We start from the raw sequence: 21,600 nt of genomic DNA on the forward strand, positions 1-21,600 counted from the left end.
CCTGGCATGAAAATTCCAAAGGCAGACGTACATCTGGGGTTACTCTGACATATATAATCTTAAAATAATTAATTTTCAGATCCTTACCTTCCATATGTTAAGGATTGCTAAAGCTGACCTGCTTGAGAAGATGCCTGCAGCAGGGATCCTCCATTCCCATCTCCCTTTATACAATCTCCTTTCTCCCATTTTATGAGAAAGGCCAACCTTTACTCATCTTACTATGGTGTAGCTCTCCACAGGGTAAAAACATGGAAGGTGGGGGACAATTCCTTTAACCAAGGCACGGTAAGTAACAGCCCATTGCCCTTATTAAGATAAGAGTTTCTAATAAAATGTTACTTTATAGTAAATGATTATTTATCAAAATCTATCATATATTTGTTTTCACCAATGACATTAGGATAAAACTCTGTGAGGAAAGTGGAATGGATGTATAATTTCAGAAAAAAAGGAAGTATGTAAAAATATCTGGCTACTAAGTAATAGTTTGTACAGTGTGAATGACCTGGGTATCAAACCACTGTGATACTTAAATGCAACTGTATATACTAACAAGGAGGATGTAACAATTTTTTTGTTATTTTTTTCCTTATTGGGCCTCTGGAAAAAAGAGTTGGTTTAATTATTTTCCTGAGTTCTTACCATTGATCCATGCACTGCCCAGTTTTATTATCCACTCAATTGTTTAATTATATTTAAAATTTTAATAAACACCAGAAAGTAATTACCCAAAACAAAAACTAGGACCCTAAAACTAGTCTACATTCAACCTGCAGTCCTGCCAACCACCAACTCCTCATCCTCCAGTTTCAACCCAAAGTAACAATTGTCCTAAATCCTGGGCTACCTATCATTCCCTTTATCTCCTTTAGATCTACACATCTATACCTATATCTGTGTGTGTGTGTGTGTGTGTGTGTGTGTGTGCGCCCGCACGCACGCACGAGTGTGTGTAGAGAGAGAGAGGCGGTTGCACAAAGAAAAATGTACCAATGATTTTCTCTCTGAAAGGTGGCATTATATATGAATGTTACTACCTTCTTTTTGCTATATTTTTCCACAGAGAACAAATTTCATTGATTTTTTTAAGACTTTTTAATTGATTTCTAGAGAAAGAGGAAGAAATATTGACATGAAAGTGAAACATCCATTGGCTGCCCCCCAAATGCTCCCCAACGGGGAATGAGCCTGAAACCGGGACATGTGCACCAAATGAGAACCGTACCAGCAACCTTTCAGTGTACTGGATGACACCCAACCAGCTGAGGCACGCCAGCCAGGAAAAAGTTTACTAATTTTTTTTATTACGTTTTGCTTTTTTTTTTAAAGCCATTATCACCTCACCAAAAAGATATATAGATGGCAAGTAAGCATATGGCAAGTAAGCATCTGAAAAGAGGCTCAACATCTTATGTCATTAGGGAATTTCAAACAATGAGATAGCACTAAACACCTACTAGAATGGTTAAAATCTAAAACACTGACAACACCAAATGCTGGTGAGGATGTGGAGCAACAGGAACTCTTTCATCGCTCATGAGATTTTTTAGTGATACACCCACTTTGGAAAAATGTGTCAGTTTTCTACAAAAGTCAACAGTCTTACCATACAATTCAACAATTATACTCCCTAATATTTACCCAAATGAGTTGAAAACTTCTACCTATACAAAAACCTGTACATGAATGTTTATAGCAGTTTTATTTATAATTGCCAACACCAGGAAGCAACCAGAATGTTCAGCAAGTGAATGGATAAACTGTGGTACATCCAGACAATGGAATATTATTCAGCAATAAAAGGAAATGAGCTTGCAAGCCAAAGAAGGACATGGAGGCACTTTAAATGCATATTGCTAAGTGAAAGAAGTCAATCTGAAAAGGAGTCTGAAATAATACGGACTGCATGATTCCACGTATATGACATTCTGGAAAAGGCAAAATTATGGAGATAGTTATATGATCAGTAGTTGCCAAGAGTTTGAGAAAAGAGACAGAAGGATGAGCAGGTGGAGCACAGGGAATATTTAGAACAGTGAAACTACTCTATGATATTGTAATGGTAAATACATGTCCATTATACATTTGTTAAAACCCACAGAATGTACAACACAGAGAGTAAAACCTAATGTAAACTATGGGCTTTAGTGAACAGTAATGTATCAATATTGGCTTATCAACTATAGTAAACTGGCTCAATTATTACCACACTAATGAAAGATGTTAATAATAGGGGAAACTGGGAAGGTGGAGAGTATTATGAGGAGATATAAGGGAACTCTTGGTACTTTCCAGAAATTTTTCTGTAAACCTAAAACTGTTCTAAAAAAAATAAGTCTTTAAAAAAAAATAACAGCCCTGGCCAGTATGGTTCAGTGGTTAGAGCATCAGGCCTCAAACTGAAGGGTCGTGGGCTCGATTCCCAGTCAAGGGCACATACCTGGGTTGCAGGTTAGATCCCCAGGCCCTGTTGGGGTCATGCAGGAGGCAACCAATCTATGTGTCTCTCTCACATCAATGTTTCTCTCTCCCCCTCCCTCCCTGCCACTCTATCTAAAATAGATGAAAAAATATTCTCAGGTGAGGATTAACAAAAATAATAATAATAACAACAACAAAAGAATTCTAAAATATATATTTAATCTATATCCTACTCTTCAGACTTTATCTGAAATAATAAAAAATAAATCCAAAAAGTACAGAGTTTAACTGGAGAGAGAATGCTTAAAACAAAAATATTAATTGCCTATATATACTAGAGAGCCAATGTGGCTTGGTCAATAAAAAATGTTACACTTGCACCTGGGCCGGTTTGGCTCAGTGGTTAGAGCATCAGCCGGCGGACCAGAGAGTCCTGGGTTCAGTTCCCCCTAAGGGCATGTATCTCAGTTGCAGTTTGTCCCTGGCCCTGGTTGGGGTCATGTGGGTGGCAACCACTTGATGTGTCTCTCTCACATCCATGTCTCTCTCTCTCTCTCTCCCTCCCACTCTGACGATAAATGCAAAAATGTCCTCGGATGAGGATAAAAAAAAGTTACACTTGCCCTTGCAATGAGCCTGCAAATAGCTGTGACCTAATTCTTTTTTAAACAGAAAATTCTTAACTCAATCTTGTTTCCTACATTCGTATTTTTATTATATATGGCTACCCGAAAACCACTAACTTTTGGCTTAACTCAAAAACTTTTAGTTCCTATCACGTCCAAACTCAGCATTCCCAGAATGAAATACAAGGGAGAATGCTGGTAAGAGAACAGGAATGAGCCCTGGCCAGTTTGGCTCAGCGGTTAGAGCGTCGGCCTGCGGTCTGGAGAGACCCGGGTTCGGTTCCCGCTAAGGGCACGTACTTCGGTTGCAGTTTGTGCCCGGCCCTGGTTGGTCATGCGGGTGGCACCACTCGATGTGTCCCTTTCACATCGATGTTTCTCTCTCTCTATCTCTTCCTCTCTCTCCCTCCCACTCTATCTGTACAAAAAATGTCCTCAGGTGAGGATAAAAAAGAAAAAAAAAAGAAAAAAAGAGAACAGGAATGAGATAACAACAAAGAGAGAAATGCAACAGGCCAGGAATACAAGCACTCCCTCTGTCCACCTATTTGGACATTCCAACTCATGCCATTCTCCTTTCATCAAATAAAAATATAAGGCAGAAAGCAATTCTTTCAGGAAAAAAAGGGATTAGTAACAGGACTTATATGGCAAATGATATAAAGAAAAAATCTAGATACAGAAAGAAAATCGCTTCCCACCATTACTCATTCACCAAAAAAAGGAAGGAAGGAAGGGGGGGGGGGGGAGAGGGAAAGAACCAGATTAAATTTTATCTCATTTGTATTCTTTCTCTCATTCATTTAATAAAACCATGAACAAGTTCACCGGAGCATCTTGTTAGGCCCTAAGTATAAGGAACAAGAGACTCAGTACTATTTTATTTTATTTATTCATTTATTTTTTTGTTAATCCTCACCCAAGGATATTTTTCCATCAATGTGTGAAAGACACATTGATCGGTTGCCTCCCGCATGCACGTAACCTGCAACCCAGGTACGCGCCCTTGACCAGAATAGAAACCACATAACCTCTTGGTCCACAGGTCAATGCTTAACCACTCAGCAAAACCTGCCAGAGTGAATCAGTATTATTTTAAAGCAAAACCATACTACTATTCATAACAAATAATGTTATAGATAATTCAAACCGACTCATAACTGCCTAGAATCTTAAAGAAATACAAACTAGCCCAGCCAGCGTGGCTCAGTGGTTGAGCATCGATTCATACACTAAGAGGTCGCTAGTTTGACTCCCAGTCAGGGCACATGCCCAGACTGTGGGCCAAATCCCCAGTTGGGGGCATGCAGGAGGCGGTCAATCTATGTTGTCTCTCATCAATATTTCTCTCTCTCTCTCTCCCTTTCCCTTCCTCTCTTTCTAAAATCAATAAAGAAAAAAAAAATTTTTTTAAGAAATACAAACTAATTTAAAAGGTCTCTTTTCTTTTTTGTCAGTATACATCTTTAATAGTTTTCCTTATAAAAATAATGTATTTTCACTGTAGAGAATAAGTATCCAAAAATAGTCAAAAGAAAATAAAAATCTTACTTAGGCTTTTAGACTTATCCATGTACTTTTTTGTTGATTTTATAAAAATGGGGCAATATTATGCATACTCTTTTGGAAGTGATATGTGTTTTAACATTTTAAAATATTTCATCGACATCATTTTTATACAATCAACACAGACAAGGGTATTTGCACTGTGCTCTACATTTACAAAATTTTTGATTATTTGATTAACAACCCAGCATCTTCTCATTCTTGGCACCGATTCAGGTTTTTTCTAACCACTTTTCAGAAAACTTTTTTGGCTTTCCTGGAAATATATTTTAAAATAAAACTACTGTCATCTTTTTTCAGGACATGTAGATAAATGAGAAGAAAAAATGTGAGAGGCCACACTTCTTGTAACAAAATAATCTGTAAATATTCCAGATGTCAGCTGGACTGTAAATAGAAAAGATTATTGAATATTAAACTATAAGCCCATTTCTGACTGCTCTCCTCTTAGGTTAATAAATCAGTTAATATACTTAATTTCTTTGACATTCTACTTAAATTTTAAGGATGGGATATAATCACTTTTTGGTAGAATTTTGAAAATCAATCTCTACAAACTCATCAATATAAAATATATCATATGTTGTTTACTAAAAAAAGTTGTACATTTTTTTCTACCTAAAATCTATACTATTTTATGTCCAAATAATGTTTAGGTGCTTTTACAGTAATTCCTAATAATTCATACTGGGTATTTAAAAGTTAACACTGTCAAAAGCTAATCAACTACTTTCCAGATTTTTTTTATAGAAAAAAAACTAAAACCAAACAAAGATATGAAGGTTAAAAGTCCTGAAATTGTAGGATTTGGAAAAAAACACAACATGTGTGTTTATGGATGTCATTATCCTTATTTAACATAATCTCTCAAAGCATATTAGATGATAGTGTTTATGAACAAAAGTACCTGTATTAATATAATTAAATTAGCAGTTCTTTCAAAACCAGTTTTTAAAAGTACTCTACCAAAGGGCAATTCATTTTGCTTATAAAAGCAACCAAGAAACTTCTCAACTCTGTAGCTCAGTGAAAACTGTTATAATTATTGCAAAATATGCTTCACAAACATGGGAAATAAAAATATATTATCTTACTCTGGCCGGTTTGGCTCAGTAGTTAGAGCATCCACTCATGAACCAAGAGTCACAGGTTCAATCCTGAGCCCTTGTTGGGTCCTGCAGGAAGCCAATCGATATATAAACATATATATAAAATCCCAACCTGGCCAGTTTGGCTCAGCGGTTAGAGTGTCAGCCCGCAGACCAGAGTCACGGGTTTGATTCTGGTTGGGGGCACGTACCTCAGTTGCAGTTTGGTCACCCACCCTGGTCAGGGTGATGCAGGAGACAGCCAATTGAAGCGTCTCTCACATAGATGCCCCCCCCCCTTTTCCTCCCTCCCTCCCACTCTGTCTGAAGATAAATAGAAAAATATCCTCGGGTAAGTATTTAAAAAAATAATAATTTTAAAATCTCAATGTATCGGACTTCTGGTCAAGATGGCGGCGTAGGTAAACGCGGTATCGCGTCCTCCCACAACCACATCAAAGTTACAACTAAACTACAGAACAACTATCATTCAAAACCGCCTGAAATCAAGCTGAATGGAAGTCCTACAACTACAGAATTAAAGCAGCAGCCACATCCAGACTGGTGCCTCGCTTAGGGTTCCAGTGCCAGGAAGAGAAGTCCCCATAATTTCTGGTGGAAAAACCAGCGGGAACTGAGGCTCAGGGAGGTTGACGCAGCTGGAGCCCCAGGCAGCTTCTTAAAGGGCCCGCGCGCGAACTTATCGGACTCTCTCCCTCTTAGCTTGGAGGGGAGGCAGCTCGAGGGGCACCAGAGACATACAGGGAAGAACTGAGCTGTTTGGCACTGGAGTGAGGGCTGGAGAGGGGGCTTCCTCGGGGACAAACGTGCTGTAAGAGGCCTTTGTTCCTTTGGTGAGCCCTTCCCGGGGGCGGCAGACAGCCACCATACCTGGCTCACACTGGTAGCCCCGCCCTGCTGACTCCCTGAGGCCCCGCCCCACACAACTTTCAAGCCCACCCAAGCTGTTGCCACTTGCTTAACCATAGGATTGGCCTGTCTTGGATCCTGCTTCAGGTTTTTCCTAAATTCTTTCAAACGAGCAGCATCGGGTCTCAGCAAGCCCCATACCTCTCATTAAGTAATACAATGAAACAAACACAGGGAGGCAGCCAAAATGAGGAGACAAAGAAACAGGTCCCAAATGAAAGAACAGAACAAAACCCCAAGAAAAGAACTAAGCGAAATGGAGATAAGCAACCTAACAGATGCTGAGTTCAAAATACTGCTTATAAGGATGCTCAATGAACTTAGTGAGAACTTCAGTGAACTTAGCGAGGGCCTCAAGAGCATAAAAAAGGACCAGTCAGAAATCATGGATGCACAGTTAGAATGAAGGAGGCATTAACTGAAATAAAGAATAATTTACACAGCTTCAATAATAGGGTATGCAAATCCAAGGAGCAAACCATCGATTTGGAATATAAGGAAGCAAAGAACACCCAATCAGAACAGCAAAAAGAAAAAAGAATCCAAAAAAAATGAGGATAGTGTAAGGAGTCTCTGGGACAACTTCAAACGTGCCAACATTCGCATCTTGCGGGAGCCAGAAGGAGAAGAGCGAGAACAAGAAATTGAAAACCTGTTTGAAACAATTATGGCAGAAAACTTTCCTAACTTGGTGAAGGAAACAGACATACAAGTCCAGGAAGCACAGAGAGTCCCAAACAAGAGGAACCACAAGAGGCCCACACCAAGACACATCATCATCAAAATGCAAAAGGTTCAAGACAAAGAGAGAATCTTAAAAGCAGCAAGAGAAAGGCAGCTAGTTACCTACAAGGGAGTTCCCATTAAGCTGTCAGCTGATTTCTCAAAAGAAACTTTACAGGCCAGAAGGGAGTGGCAAGAAATATTCAGAGTGATGAAAAGCAAGAACCTACAACCAAGATTACTCTATCCTGCAAAGCTATCGTTTAGAATTGATGGCCATATAAAAACTTTCCCAGACAAGAAAAAGTTAAAGGAGTTCATCACCACCAGACCGTTATTATATAAAATGATGAAGGGTCTTTTTGAAGAAAAAGATAAAATATATGAACAAACAAAATGGCAATGAATACATATCTATCAACAATGGAATCTACAAACAAAATGAATAGGTAGAACAGAAACATTCTCATAGATACGGAGAACATTTTGTTGGTTGCCAGTTGGGAGGGGGGTTGGAGGAATGGGTGAAAAAGGTGAAGAGATTAAGAAGTACAAATTCATTGCTAGACTGACAAACCTCAAAGGGAAAGGGGTTGGGGGATGGGAAGAAATAAACCAAAGAACTTATATGCATAACCAATGGACACAGATAATAGTGTGGGAAAAGGGGGGCGGGAGTGGGGAGGAGGGGGTCAATGGGGGGAAAATGTGGAACATCTGTAATACATTTTACATCCAACAATAAAGATTTTAAATAAATAAATAAATAAAATCTCAATGTATCTTTACAATATCTAAAAATTCTTAGTGTATTGACTGCAAACCATAAGTCTATTTTAAGGCAATAAAATCGTGTTCATCCATACAAATGGTATTAAGCACTTAGTATGTACAATGCCTAGTAGGTACATAATAGGTACAATGCCTGTTGAAGTTTATAACAAGGGTGATCAATCTCCTTCCATTCTACCAAAAGACACTGATATTAAACATGTACAAAATGAATTACTGAATTACAATTCAGATGACTCTTCTAAGTAAGTATACGATGGCAGGAGAATATACCCTTAAGTGGAAACTTAATGCAAATTAACAGCCATACATAATACAATTGACCCTTAACATGGAGGGTTAGGGGAGCCAATCCACACACAGTTGAAAATCCGCATGTAACTTCTGACTCCCTCAAAATATAACTCAGTTGTCCCCGAGTATCAGAGTGGGATTGCTTCTAGGGCCCACATTCATGCCTCTTCCACCCTCTTTTAAGAAAGACAGGAAGACATAGGCAAAAACATTTCCATACTATAAACCTAGCCCCTAAGCCTAGGAATTAATTCTGGTTTTGTTTTATTTTGTTTTGTTTTTTAAAAAGGACATCCTTGGCAGGGGAGGTCAGTTAGTTAGAGCATTCTCCCAATATGCCAAGGTTGTGGGTTTGATTCCCAGTCAGAGCACAAACAAGAATCACCAATGAATGCACAAATAAGTGGAACAACAAACTGATCTTTCTCTCTCTCCCTCCCTCTCCTCAGTTCCTTTCTCTCTCAAATCAATCAGTAAATAATAAATAAAAAAGGCAAATTCACCAGTGATATTCATTCTACAAATTTTGTTTTTTAATTGAACCATTCTAAATAACCAAAATATAGGGAAATGATGCATCATTACCTTTAAGGAATATGCTAATATGCATTCTAATTAAGAAAATAAATTACAGAAATATAACTGTCTAAATAATTCAATATTATAAATCCAAATATAAAATTGTATCTAAACTATGAATTTGATTAGATAAAATATATACTATCTGGGCAATACCAGAGGGTCATATGCAAAAAAGCAAACAGTTGCTTTATTTTACTTATTTATTTTTTTATAATTATTTTTATTGATTTTTTGGGGGGTGGGGAGAGATTAAAAACATCGATTGGCTGCCTCCTGCACATCCCCTACTGGGGATGGAGCCTACAACCCAGGCATGTGCCCTGACCGGGAATCAAACCAGGACCTCTCAGTCCATGGGACAATGCTCAATCCACTGAGCCATACTGGCCAGGCGCAAACGGTTGTTTTAATATAGTGGGGTTACTGTAAAATGACTTTTTTCCCCGATATCCAAAATGTGTTTATTTTAAAGTTATGGCAGTATAGTATAATATTTTGTTGTTGTTAATCCTCACTTAAGAATATTTTTTCATTGATTTTTGGAGAGAGGAAGAGAGAGAGAAACATTAATGTGAGAGAGACACATCAGTTGGTTGCCTCCCACATGACCCCAACTGGGGCTGGATATTGAACCTGAAACCCAAATATTTGCCCTTGACCAGAATTGAACCCGAGACCCTTCAGTCCACAGGCCCACGCTCTAACTGCTGAGCCATACTGGCCAGGGCTGGTTATACTTCTAAAACAACAACAAAAGGAGATTGGGAAGATGAAAAGAGTAAATTAGTTTAGATGAGATTAGGTAAAATTAAGTATAAAATGGAAGTAACTAAACCAAAGTTACAAACTTAATCTCCTCCAACCACCTACTTCTCAACCAATGACGAATCTTCCTTAATTTCTTAATCTTAATGTCAACCTCTCAACTCCAGATATTCACACATGTTGTTCCCCTGCTGAGAACCCTGTCCCTCTTCTTCCTCTTCACTAGCCAGGCCTGGGTGGAAATATGGTTTCCTCATGATGGTGTTCCTGCCCTCCCTTCGGATCAGTTTGCTTGTTCCTGCAAACTCCTGCATTTCTCTTTTTGTTTTAATAAGTCTGTGCTACTTGTGCAGTATCTGTCTTTCCCACTATGCTCTATGAGGCCAAGAGCCTTGTCTGTCTTGTCCTTGTCTATATCCCCAAAGACCAACACAGCACCAGTATACATGGAGATGCTCATTAGATATCTGTTAGGACGAAAATAAAAACAGCCCCAGCTGGGTGGCTCAGTTGGCTGGAACATCATCCCAAGCACCAAAAAGGTTGCAGGTTCAATTCCCGGTCAGGGCACATACCCAGGTCTCGGGTTCAGTTCCCAGTTGGGGCACGTACAGGAGGCAACCGATTAATGTTTCTCACATTGATGTTTGTTTTTTGTTCCCCCTACAAAATCCCTCTAAAATCAACAGAAACATATCCTCAGGTGAGAACTTAAAAAAACAACAACCCATAATTATTATTTATTCAAAATCATAATTTCTTCCTTTAAATATGTTTTAAAATCAGACTCAAACATCACTCTAACATTTTAAGAAATTAATTTATAGTGTCATGTGTCTTGGACTTGTCTGGAAAGCAATATTTCAATCTCTTATACTTTGCATAATATCCCAAATTAATTTTCTAGCTTTCAATACACCTTGCAATTATTAACCTATTAAGAGTCAGAACTATGGCCCTGGCCGGTTTGGCTCAGCGGTTAGAGCGTCGGCCTGCGGTCCCGAGAGACCCGGGTTCGGTTCCCGCTAAGGGCATGTACCTCGGTTGCAGTTTGTCCCCGGCTCTGGTCAGTCGTGCGGGTGGCAGCCACTCGATGTGTCCCTTCACGTCGATGTTTCTCTCTCTCTCTGTTCCTCTCTCCCCCTCCTACTCTACCTGAACAAAAAATGGAAAAATGTCCTCGGGTGAGGATAAAAAAATAAATAAATAAATAAAGAGTCAGAACTATGGATGGTAAGTATCCTGACGTTTCACATTAAAATCTAATATAACCCATAAATCTCTTAAAACGTGTGAAAATCAGAATCCTGGTGTGTTCATTTTCTATTTTTTAGCTAAAGAAAATTTACTAGAACAAAAACAAAGAGGCACCAGTTATGAGAAAGGCTAATCTTTAGTGAAGCAATCTCAGTCCATACATGAAGAGCTGTCGCTGCTTTGTCATAAACCAACTCAACAGTGCTATACCTTATACCTTCACAGTATGTGCTCAACAACACTTAAGATTTTTGTCCCTGGCCGGTTTGGTTCAGAGGTTAGAGCGTCGACCTGCGGTCCAGAGAGACCTGGGTTCGGTTCCTGCTAGGGGCACATACCACAAAAATAAATAAATAAAAATCTTGTATTTTGCCCTGGCTGGTTTGGCTCAGCGGTTAGAGCGTCCACCTGCGGTCTGGAGAGACCCGGGTTCGGTTCCCGCTAAGGGCATGTACCTCGGTTGCAGTTTGTCCCCGGCCCTGGTTGGTCGTGCGGGTGGCAGCCACTCGATGTGTCCCTTTCACATCGATGTTTCCCTCTCTCTTCCTCTCTCTCCCTCCCACTCTGTACAAAAAATGGAAAAATGTCCTCGGATGAGGATTTAAAAAAAAAAAAAAAAAAAAAGATTTTTGTCAACATAATTCAAAATAGGAATTATGCAAAAAGGAATTTCTCTTGCTAAAAGCCAAATATCTCCTTTCAAGGTCATCTCATATTCTATATTTCATTGCCATTTTTTTCAAGCCTTTGCAATAAAAGCAAAGCAGAAACTAGTAAAGCAGAACAATAAATCCTGTTCTTATGCAAGAGGTTTGAAATTTATTTCAGTTCAAGAAGAAGTGAGGATTTTTTCTGTTAAAGAACTAAATGGGAAGGAAATCTAGAGATTACCATACAGTCTTCCTTTCTTTTCCAGACCAGCTTCCTGAAGGAATGCCCCCAACCAATACCCATGGTGGGGCCGATCTCATTAGAGGAACCCTCAGCCAATCCAAACCTGAGGGCTACTCTATACTAGTCTGGATTCTTCAAAAAGACTGTATCACAAAAAGTAAAAAAACATCTGAGGAACTGTTCCAAATTAGAGGAGATTTATAAACCTTTACAACTAAATGTAATGTGTGAGTAACACTCAGCTGGATCCTGTGCTGGGAGAGTGAAACTGCTCTAAAAGACATTACTGGGGAAACTGTCAACAGTGGGAAAAGGACTGTAGACTAGATAAACATAACTTTTCTATTTAATAGTTTTACTGTAGTTACATAAGAGAATATCCTGTTCTTTAGAACTACACACTGAAATACAAAATGGGCAGAGGAGGAACATAGTAAATGCAACCTAGTCTCAAATGGTTCCAAAATAAATAATATGCATTTTTTCAAAATACATATTCAGAAATTTAAAAAACAAAATAAAGACAATAGTGTGGTGAAGGCAGTGGGGGAAGGGGGTACGTAGGAGCAGAGTAGAGGGGCTAATGAGGGGAAGTGGGGGGACATCTATAATACTTTCTTTTTTTTTTTTATCCTCACCCGAGGATATTTTTCCATTTTTTGTACAGATAGAGTGGGATAGAGGAAGGGAGAGAGAGAGAGAAACATCGACATGAAGGGACACATCGAGTAGCTGCCACCCGCACAACCAACCAGGGCCGGGGACAAACTGCACCCGAAGTACGTGCCCTTAGCGGGAACCGAACCCGGGTCTCTCCGGACCGCAGGCCGACGCTTTAACCGCTGAGCCAAACTGGCCAGGGCTATAATATTTTCAATAATAAAGATAAATTTAAAAAATAAATATATAAAATAAATTCAGAAAAGTAAAAAATAAAAAAATTAAGAAAAGTAAAAAATTGATCCTATTGAGAGAATAAAGTTGGATTGATTGGGAAGAAGAGACAGAATTTCATATCAGAGGTAGAATTTTACCCGCTGAGAAGACACACTGATCAAAGAAAAAACTTACTTGCGGAGAAAACTGATGTAGACGCTGTTTTCTCCATCAGGATGCAGCTCGGCACTGAGGCTGAAAAGCATATCGATATTTTGGACTAAAAGCTCTGATGGCTAACACTTTTTACATCACATTTTAAGGAAAAGAGAGTAATGACTCCACTTTTATAATACAAATCAAACATTTTAAGTGGCTTTAAGTGCAGAGATACTTTTAGTGAGGGATCACTTGTATCCAAGATCCTTTCAACAAAGTGAGTTTGGGTACCTAGAAAGTTGGGGTGGGTTTTTTTTTTTCTTCCTGGGCAAAGCTTCCCATACATACAGGTACACATACAGGTACAAAGTTCCTTTTACAAAAGGTCTAAGGTTGATTTTTTTTTTTTATAAATCCTCACAAGAGGATATTTTGATATTTTTCCATTTATTTTCAGATAGAGTGGAAGGGCGGGGGGTTAGGGAGGGATCGATGCGAGAGAGACACATCACATCCATTGGTTGCTTCCCACATGACCCCTACTAGGGCCTGGTGACCAAGTCACAACCAAGGTACATGCCCTTGACCTGAATCGAACCCGAGACATTCTGGTCTGCAGACCAATGCTTGAGTTAAACCAGCCTGGGCATAAAGTAGACTTTTTTTCTTTAATCACAATGGCCCAATGCTTCCATGTCTGGACAAAGACAGCATTTTTCCTTATCCAAAGGAGAGACTCTAATAGCAATGAAGATGTCCCCTTAGTTAGAAGAAAACCCTTTAAGAAAAACCCCACACCCTAGGATATTTTTTCCATTGACTTTTTTAGAGCGAGAGGAAGGGAGAGAGAGATAAAACACTGATGTGATAGAGCTACATCAATCAGCTGCCTCCTGCATACCCGCTACTGGGTATCAAGCCCACAACCCAGATGTGTGCCTTGACCAGGAATCGAACTGGGACCTCTCAGTCTCTGGGACAACGATCAATCCACTGAGCCACACTGGCTGGTATCTTACAACTACAATAAAGAGATGTGTTGGAGTGCCCTGGTTTGTGTTGTACTAAAAAATTTTAATTGATGTTGATTTATATACCAAGTCTATCTATATTATACAATACATTGTAGATCTAAAAGAAAAATGTTAATGACGGGTTTACAAAAGCTACACAAATAATGTGGCTTTTGAACAATAATAGCATAGTAATATTAAGTAAATGGTTTGAAATTTTAAAATTTAACTAGCAAAAGTAATTTAGAAGCTTTACTGAAATTATAATACTACAGTAATTTACATTTGTACAAAGGCTTTAAATGACTTTTAATAAAAGGAAACTAGACTTTCATAGAAAATGTTTTGTTTAGTTACAAATCAATTATATCTACAGATAGATAAATATGGGTAGGGGTGAGAGAGAGACAAGAGAGGGAATGCAAGAGACAGAAAAGCAAATGGACAAAATACAAACAATTGGTAAATCTGGGTAAAAATCATATGGGAAAAAATTGGGGGTACTATTTTTACAACTTGTTGTAGGCTGAAAAATATAAAACAAAAGATATAAAATAATGCAAATCATCTAACAAAAACTTAAAATACTATAACTGAATATACTCAAATGCTACATTAAATTCACATTTAATTCCTCAGAGTATCAAACTAAGAATTACTTGCTTTTTTGCAGTAAGTGGGCAAAAAGAAGATAAATTAGCTAAAGTACACTCCATTTTAAATGGTCATTATTAACACAATGAAAATTGATCTAGTAAATTTTCTAAGCAATTTTTGCTGACATTCTTTCTCACCTTACCTATACTTTATTGCTGCCACAATTCTGATAGGTTATACAGTGTTTCTCAACAGGGACTGTTACACACTTTACCTGGCCCCTGTCCACTAAATGTCAGTAGGCTCTCTCCCACTAACTCTGACATCCAAAAAATCTCCATACATTTCCAAATTCACCTACCCCACTGAGAATCACAGATTATATATTTATTTTGACAATGGCTGACATTTAAAATTTTATATTCCCAAACCTAAATTTATCAAACACAAAGGAGTCTTAACAAATGGATATTTGTTATACTTCACAGGGGGATTTCTTTCAAGATTCCATTAAATGCAGATACACCATTATTTAAAATACATTCAACTTAAATTTTCTTTAACTTCTGCCCAACTTCTAAGGTACACAGTTACTCAGTAAAACAGGATATATAGCTAAATAAGCTTTGTCCTAGAGAGAAGTTTTAGCTCATACTTAGGGGAAGTCTTATATTACTTGTTGGGAGCCTTTTCTATTTAGGAAGACCCAGAAGAATCCTTCCATCACCATTAGGGGATGTAGCAATCTACTCAATTATTTACAACATTGCGTGCTCTAGCAAATGTTAAAACAAACTGTTCTTCACTTCAGCATGAACTCTTATTCTACTGCTCCAATAGATGTTTACTCCTCCTCTACTGGAAAGCCACAAACACACTACATTCCAAATTATCCACTGCCATACTTTTTCCTCAGATCAATGAGAAATGTTTCATACCCAGAAGTGACCTCAAAAAACTCACTCCATTATTTATTTAGGCCAAAGGGCAGGATCAAACACTCCAACATAACAGAGTCACTCCTGGACTGCCCAAGAGAATTAACATCCAGACTCTCTTAGGAAACATGACATGTAATTAGTTACAGAACAAATTTTCTTGAAGAAAGTAAAATAAAATACAGAAGTAAATTTAAAATTTGAAACTTTTAAACAGAGTAAATAGGCTTTACTTTTTTTGACTTAAAACTTGGGGAAAGAAAATTAGTACTCTAAATAATCACTTTTGTTTTTTGTCACCTTTTTTTTCTTTTGGCTTTTTAAAAACATATTATACCAAAATGATCATCTAGACATGGTTTGGCATTACATGAACTACTCTTGTATGATCTCCATTAAAGATCTAAGAGGTCCACTTCAAATTACAGCCATGCTTTAAATACATTATTTCATCTTTAGCACCATCTAATAAAACAGAATTTTGAATATTTCTGATAACTACTAAGCAATGCAAATACAGAAAGACAAGAACAATTTAAGGAATGAAAATCAAAAGGTTTTTTGTGGATTGTAATAAAGTTAATAATTCACCATGAAATGCATAACATTAGCATCATATAATACATTTTCCATGAAATAAATATTCAGCCTCAAAATTTATAAAGATCTAGATTAAAAGATGAAAACACCTTAAAGTATTTAACATATTCTCTAAGCTATATAGTTGGGGTATCCCAACTAGTGTTTCAGGGTGTGTGGAGAATTTATCTCCTCAGCTGTCAGGGCAGTTGGGCACAGTGGCAGCCTGGCTTGAGGTATCAGAGCCAGTCACCTCTAAGTCCCAAACAGCTCCATCAGTTTATCCCACCTGCTGTACAACTACAGCCATGTCCTATGCAGTTCATTGTGGAAAGGGTTAGAAAATCCTGCAGAGATAATCCACACTGACATACAAAAATATCCAATCTTTCTTCTACTCTATAAAGAAATACTGATAAAATGTTAGTTACCCATCATTGTCACCCAAATCTAGATTTGGAAATCCTATCTAAACATTAATGACTTATCTTCCTGTTCTGTTTTTTGTAATCATCACCCAAGGATATGTTTTTGTTGTTGTTGTTGTTATTGTTGTTGTTTTCAGAGAGAGAGGAAGGCGGGGAGAGGAAGAGAAAGAAACATTGATGTAAGAGAGAAACATGGATCAGTTGCCCTGACCAGAGACTGACCTGCAAACTAGGTATGTGTCCTGACCAGGAATCAAACCCGAAACCTTTGGTGTACAGGACAATGCTCCACCTGGCCAGGGCTCCTTCCTATATTTTAAATATTCTCTACGATTTTTTTTTTTAAACAGGAACTCTGATATACTCAGTCCCCACTCCCTGGAAACAGCAGTGTAACTTCACCAGCACAACATCCCTCACCTACGGTTAGTCACACGCTCTACTCAGGGATGATCTCCATCACTAGGCAAAATCATCAAATTGGCAAGAACAAGAAAGGGAACTCAGAGTCTATTTCAAAGAGAGCCTGAAAAAAGCTGAAAAATAAGAACAAAGCTAGAAAAGGCAAATACTGCTTGTAACTGATCTTTTTTAATACATCTAATGAAAATGTCTATTTGTCAGAGTAATTTTCCCAGAATGAAATCTTAAAAGTGCTTTTCTAATTGAAATCTGTAAATAGTTCCTTAAGCCCTACAGGATAAATTTCAAACTTCTTAGAATGTATATGGCCTGGCCTTCCCTGTCTTTAATCTCCAGAATGTTCAACTACTCGGTAACATCTACATGGAGTCAAACCTTCATGTCTCTCTCACACTGCTCCACCTACTTGATTTTAAGTTTTCTAATCTTAAATGTGAAGTAAGGACTTTGGGCTTTATTTCAATATCAATGGCATTGTTATTCTTTGTGGCTTCCCTGTCTTCACAACAAACAGGGAGAAATAACAGATCAAATATAGAAGTAAATCCCCAAAATATACCCCAGGACCTGTTAAGCATTCCTGATAGGAATCTAACAGGAACACAAAGTGTGAGCCAAGCTGAAGCCAGGGGGGTTGGCTGGGCTCTGGGCCCAAAAGTAGGAAAAGGCAGCAGGAAGTTGATTCTATAGGGTGACTGTAAATACAAGGGTTCCATGTGAAGTAGGGTTATTAGCCAGGCTCTTTGATTAAAATCAGGTACAGGGTGGCACTTCTAGACTGAAAAAGACTTCTACTTGCACTGAAGCTATAGCTTAGGAAACTGCTGACCTACAGTGACTGAGTCTGTGATATCCCCAACGTCACCATGGGGCTGGGGCTCTGATCCAATAACACAAGACCTAATTCTCATCTGGGGACACCAACGCCAGACAACAGAAAACTGAAAATCTGCTTGGCCATCACAAAAAAAGATAGACAAGAGCAAGAGAGAAAAATAAGAGAAAGAAAAAAATCCCCATCAGAATGTACCTGCAAAATTACAGAACATAAAGAAACCACCAACAATATCAATAACCACAACATAAATTCATGGGAGAGAAAATAAAATAAAAAATAATCCAGTGATCTAAAACAGACTTTAAAATAAGCATGTAAAAGACTCACAATGAGATAGGTATAAAAAAGAACCAAAAAATGTTTAAATAAAAAACAAGCAGAGAAGAGAAAAAAACTAGTGCATATAAAAAACAATTAAAATCTTGCAAATAAAATATAGCCATTATAATTTACAAATGAAAATTTGTACTGGTTCAGAAGATATCATCCCTCTGCTTTCATTCTAACAGGGCTCTGAGTTCTTAGGGGAAGCTGGTTACAAGACATGGATAGGCACTGAGATTCAAAAAGAAAAGATGCATGGTACCTGTTCTCAAAGAACTCACCATCTCAAAGAACTCACCATCTGTAACAGTGATGCTAACAGAACAGTAAGATTACAAAGTAAAATAAAATTTAGTTAAATTTCAAAAATGTAAGCATTTTTTAAGTTAAAAGTCTTGACATTTCTCTCTTAGTTTTCACTAACTCATATCACTACCTTTACTAGAGTTGATACTTTACATTAAATCAGCAATTTTCAACCTTTTCATCTCATGGCACACACAAACTGATTACTAAAATTCTACAGCACACCAAAAAAAAATATTATATTTTTTGCCAATCTGACAAAAAAAAAACAAAAAAAATACAGGTATAATTTTGATTCATTCACATCGGACGGTTATTGTTGTGTTGGCTGTTGTAATTTTTTTACTTGACAATCTAAGAGAAAAGAAGTCAGAACCCCTGATGAAATAGCCAGGTATTACATGTTTTAAAAGTTCTTGTGGCACATTGGTTGAAAATCACTGCATTACACAAACATTCTCACAAAACTGCGTATGAATGGAGCTGAAATAACAAGGGCTATTTCTTTCTTAATCTGTATTTGGACTCATCTAGCAAATATCCTTATTTATTCAAAGTACACCACTGAAAATGTGCACCACTGGAAATATGCACCACTGGAAAGTCTAAAACATCAAAGATTATTTCTTGCAATATTATTCTTAGTAGAAAGCACTCAAAGATTTCACAGTAACAGCTTAGTTTTATTATTAACTGTCATTATTTAAATTGTTGATAAGAAAAGGTACTCTGGTCAATATTAAGGTAAATACAACGTGGGGCAAAACTAGGTTTACCCCTGTTTCTTTTCTTCACATCCTCACCAGCACTTGTAGTTTGTTGATCTGTTGATGGTAGCCATTCTAGCAGGTGTGAGGTGGTACCTCATTGTCATTTTAATTTATATTTCTCTGACAATTAGTGACATTGAGAATTTTTTCATATGTCTCTTGGCTGTTTGTATGTCCTCTTTAGAGAAGTGTCTATCCCTGATGAACATATATGCTAAAATCCTCAACCAAATATTAACAAATTGGATCCAGCAATATATTAAAAAGATCATTCACCATGACCAAGTGGGATTTATTCCAGGGATGCAAATCAATAAAAGTGATATATCACATAAACAAACTGAAAGATAAAAATCATATGATCATTTCAAAAGACATAGAAAAAGCATTCGACAAAACCCAGCACCCATTTTTGATAAAAACTCTCAAAAAAGTTGTAACAGAAGGATCATCCCTTAACATAATAAAGGCCATATATGACAAACCTACAGCCAACATCACACTCAATAGACAAAAACTAAAAATATTTCTCCTAAGAACAGGAACAGGACAGGGATGTCTACTTTCATCTCTCATTCAACATAGTCAAGAAGAAAAAATAAAGGCATCCAAATTGGAAAGGAGGAAGTAAAACTGTCATTATTTACAGATGACATGATATTATATAGAGAGAACCCTAGACTCTACCAAAAAACTACTAGATTTAATAAATGAATTCAGCAAGGTAGCAGGATAAAAAAATTAACATCCAAAAATTGATGGTATTTTTATATACCAATAATGAACTCTCAGAAGGAAAAACGTAAAAAAAAAAAAAAAAATCCCATTTACCATCACAACAACAAAAAGAAGAAGATACTTAGGAATAAACTTAACCAAGCAGATAAAGGACCTGTACTCAGAAAGCTACAGGACACTGAAAAAAGAAAGAGAGGACGATATAAACAAGTGGAAGAATAATATATTGTGTTCATGGACTATAAGAATTAACATCATAAAATATCCATACTACCCAAAGCAATCTACAGATTCAATGCAATCACTATTAAAATACCAATAACATATTTCACAAATCTAGAAAAATCACTCCAAAAATTTATATGGAACCAAAAAAGACCCCAAATAGCTACAGCAATCTTGAAAAAGAAGAACAAAGTTGGAGAGATTACAATACCTGATATCAGGATATACTGCAAGGCCACAATAATCAAAACAGCCTGGTACTGGCACAAGAACAGGCACACAGATCAATAGAACAGAACACAGAACCCAGAAACTGACCCAAGCCTTTATGCTCAATTAACATTTGACAAAGGAGTCAAGAGTATACAATAAAGACAGTCTCTTCAATAAATGGTGTTAGGAAAATTGGACATGTACATGCAAAACAATGAACCAACTTACACCATACACAAGAATAAACTGAAAATGAATAAAAGACTTAAATGTAAGTTAGGAAACCATAAAAATCCTAGAAGAAACCATAGGCAGGAAAATCTCAGACATTTCACGTAGCAGAATTTTCACCAATACATCACCTCAACAAGATAAACAAAGGAAAAAATAAACAAATGGGACTATATCAAACTAAAAAGCTTCTGCACAGCAAAAGAAACCAGCACCAAAATGAAAAGGGAACCCACTGTATGGGAGAACATATTTGCCTGTAATACATCTGATAAGGGCTTAATTTCTAAAATATATAAAGTACTCATACAACTCAACAAAAGGAAGACAAACAATCCAATTAAATAATGGGCTGAGGACCTGAATAGATACTTCTCCAAAAAAAGCTGTACTTTTTAAAAGTACATCAAAGCTATCCTAGGGTTATGACAGGGCAAAATCTTAATTCGTCCCTCACTCTCTAAAAGTAAACAGTTAACACAAAATAGTAAAACACAGTTCTTGTGTTCACAAGAAGTGGATAGAATGACAGAAAACATTACATATACAACTGAAAAGATAAAATCTGTATCAAAGTTGGTTAGTCTATAGAATAGACTTGGTTCCTTGTTTCATCAAAGATGTTGATAAAGAGAACTTTCTTATTCTTAAAAAAAATTTTTTTTGGTTAAACATAATATTAACCCATGTTATTCAATGATCAAATTTCACACAATAAAACTACTGCTGATTAAGGTACTACAATTTTCCCTCCTCATATTTCTAATGAGTCATTTTTCAATAGCTAATCAATAGAACATTTTAGATAACAGAACTATAAATCAGCCAAGAGCTAATGACACAGATTTCCTTACCACATTTAACTTCCTAGATAAATCAAACATCAAAAAGTATCTCCTTGTTTAAATACAGACAAGCTCACATTACTGGGCAGAAACAGATTAGCCGATCTCTTGGATGAAGTGACATAATTCCAATGTGTACAGTAACAATTTTTTTTC

General features: G+C 37.2%; 1 protein-coding gene across 3 annotated transcripts in view; it reads right to left on the reverse strand.

Moving 5' to 3' along the window:
- Positions 1–21,600, reverse strand: part of USP6NL (USP6 N-terminal like) — a 160,667-nt gene that overhangs the window by 136,378 nt on the left and 2,689 nt on the right. The gene's annotated exons all lie outside the window — the stretch shown is intronic.

The sequence above is a fragment of the Molossus molossus genome, unplaced genomic scaffold, assembly GCF_014108415.1.
Source record: "Molossus molossus isolate mMolMol1 unplaced genomic scaffold, mMolMol1.p scaffold_m16_p_1, whole genome shotgun sequence".
Taxonomy (NCBI): Eukaryota; Metazoa; Chordata; class Mammalia; order Chiroptera; family Molossidae; genus Molossus; species Molossus molossus.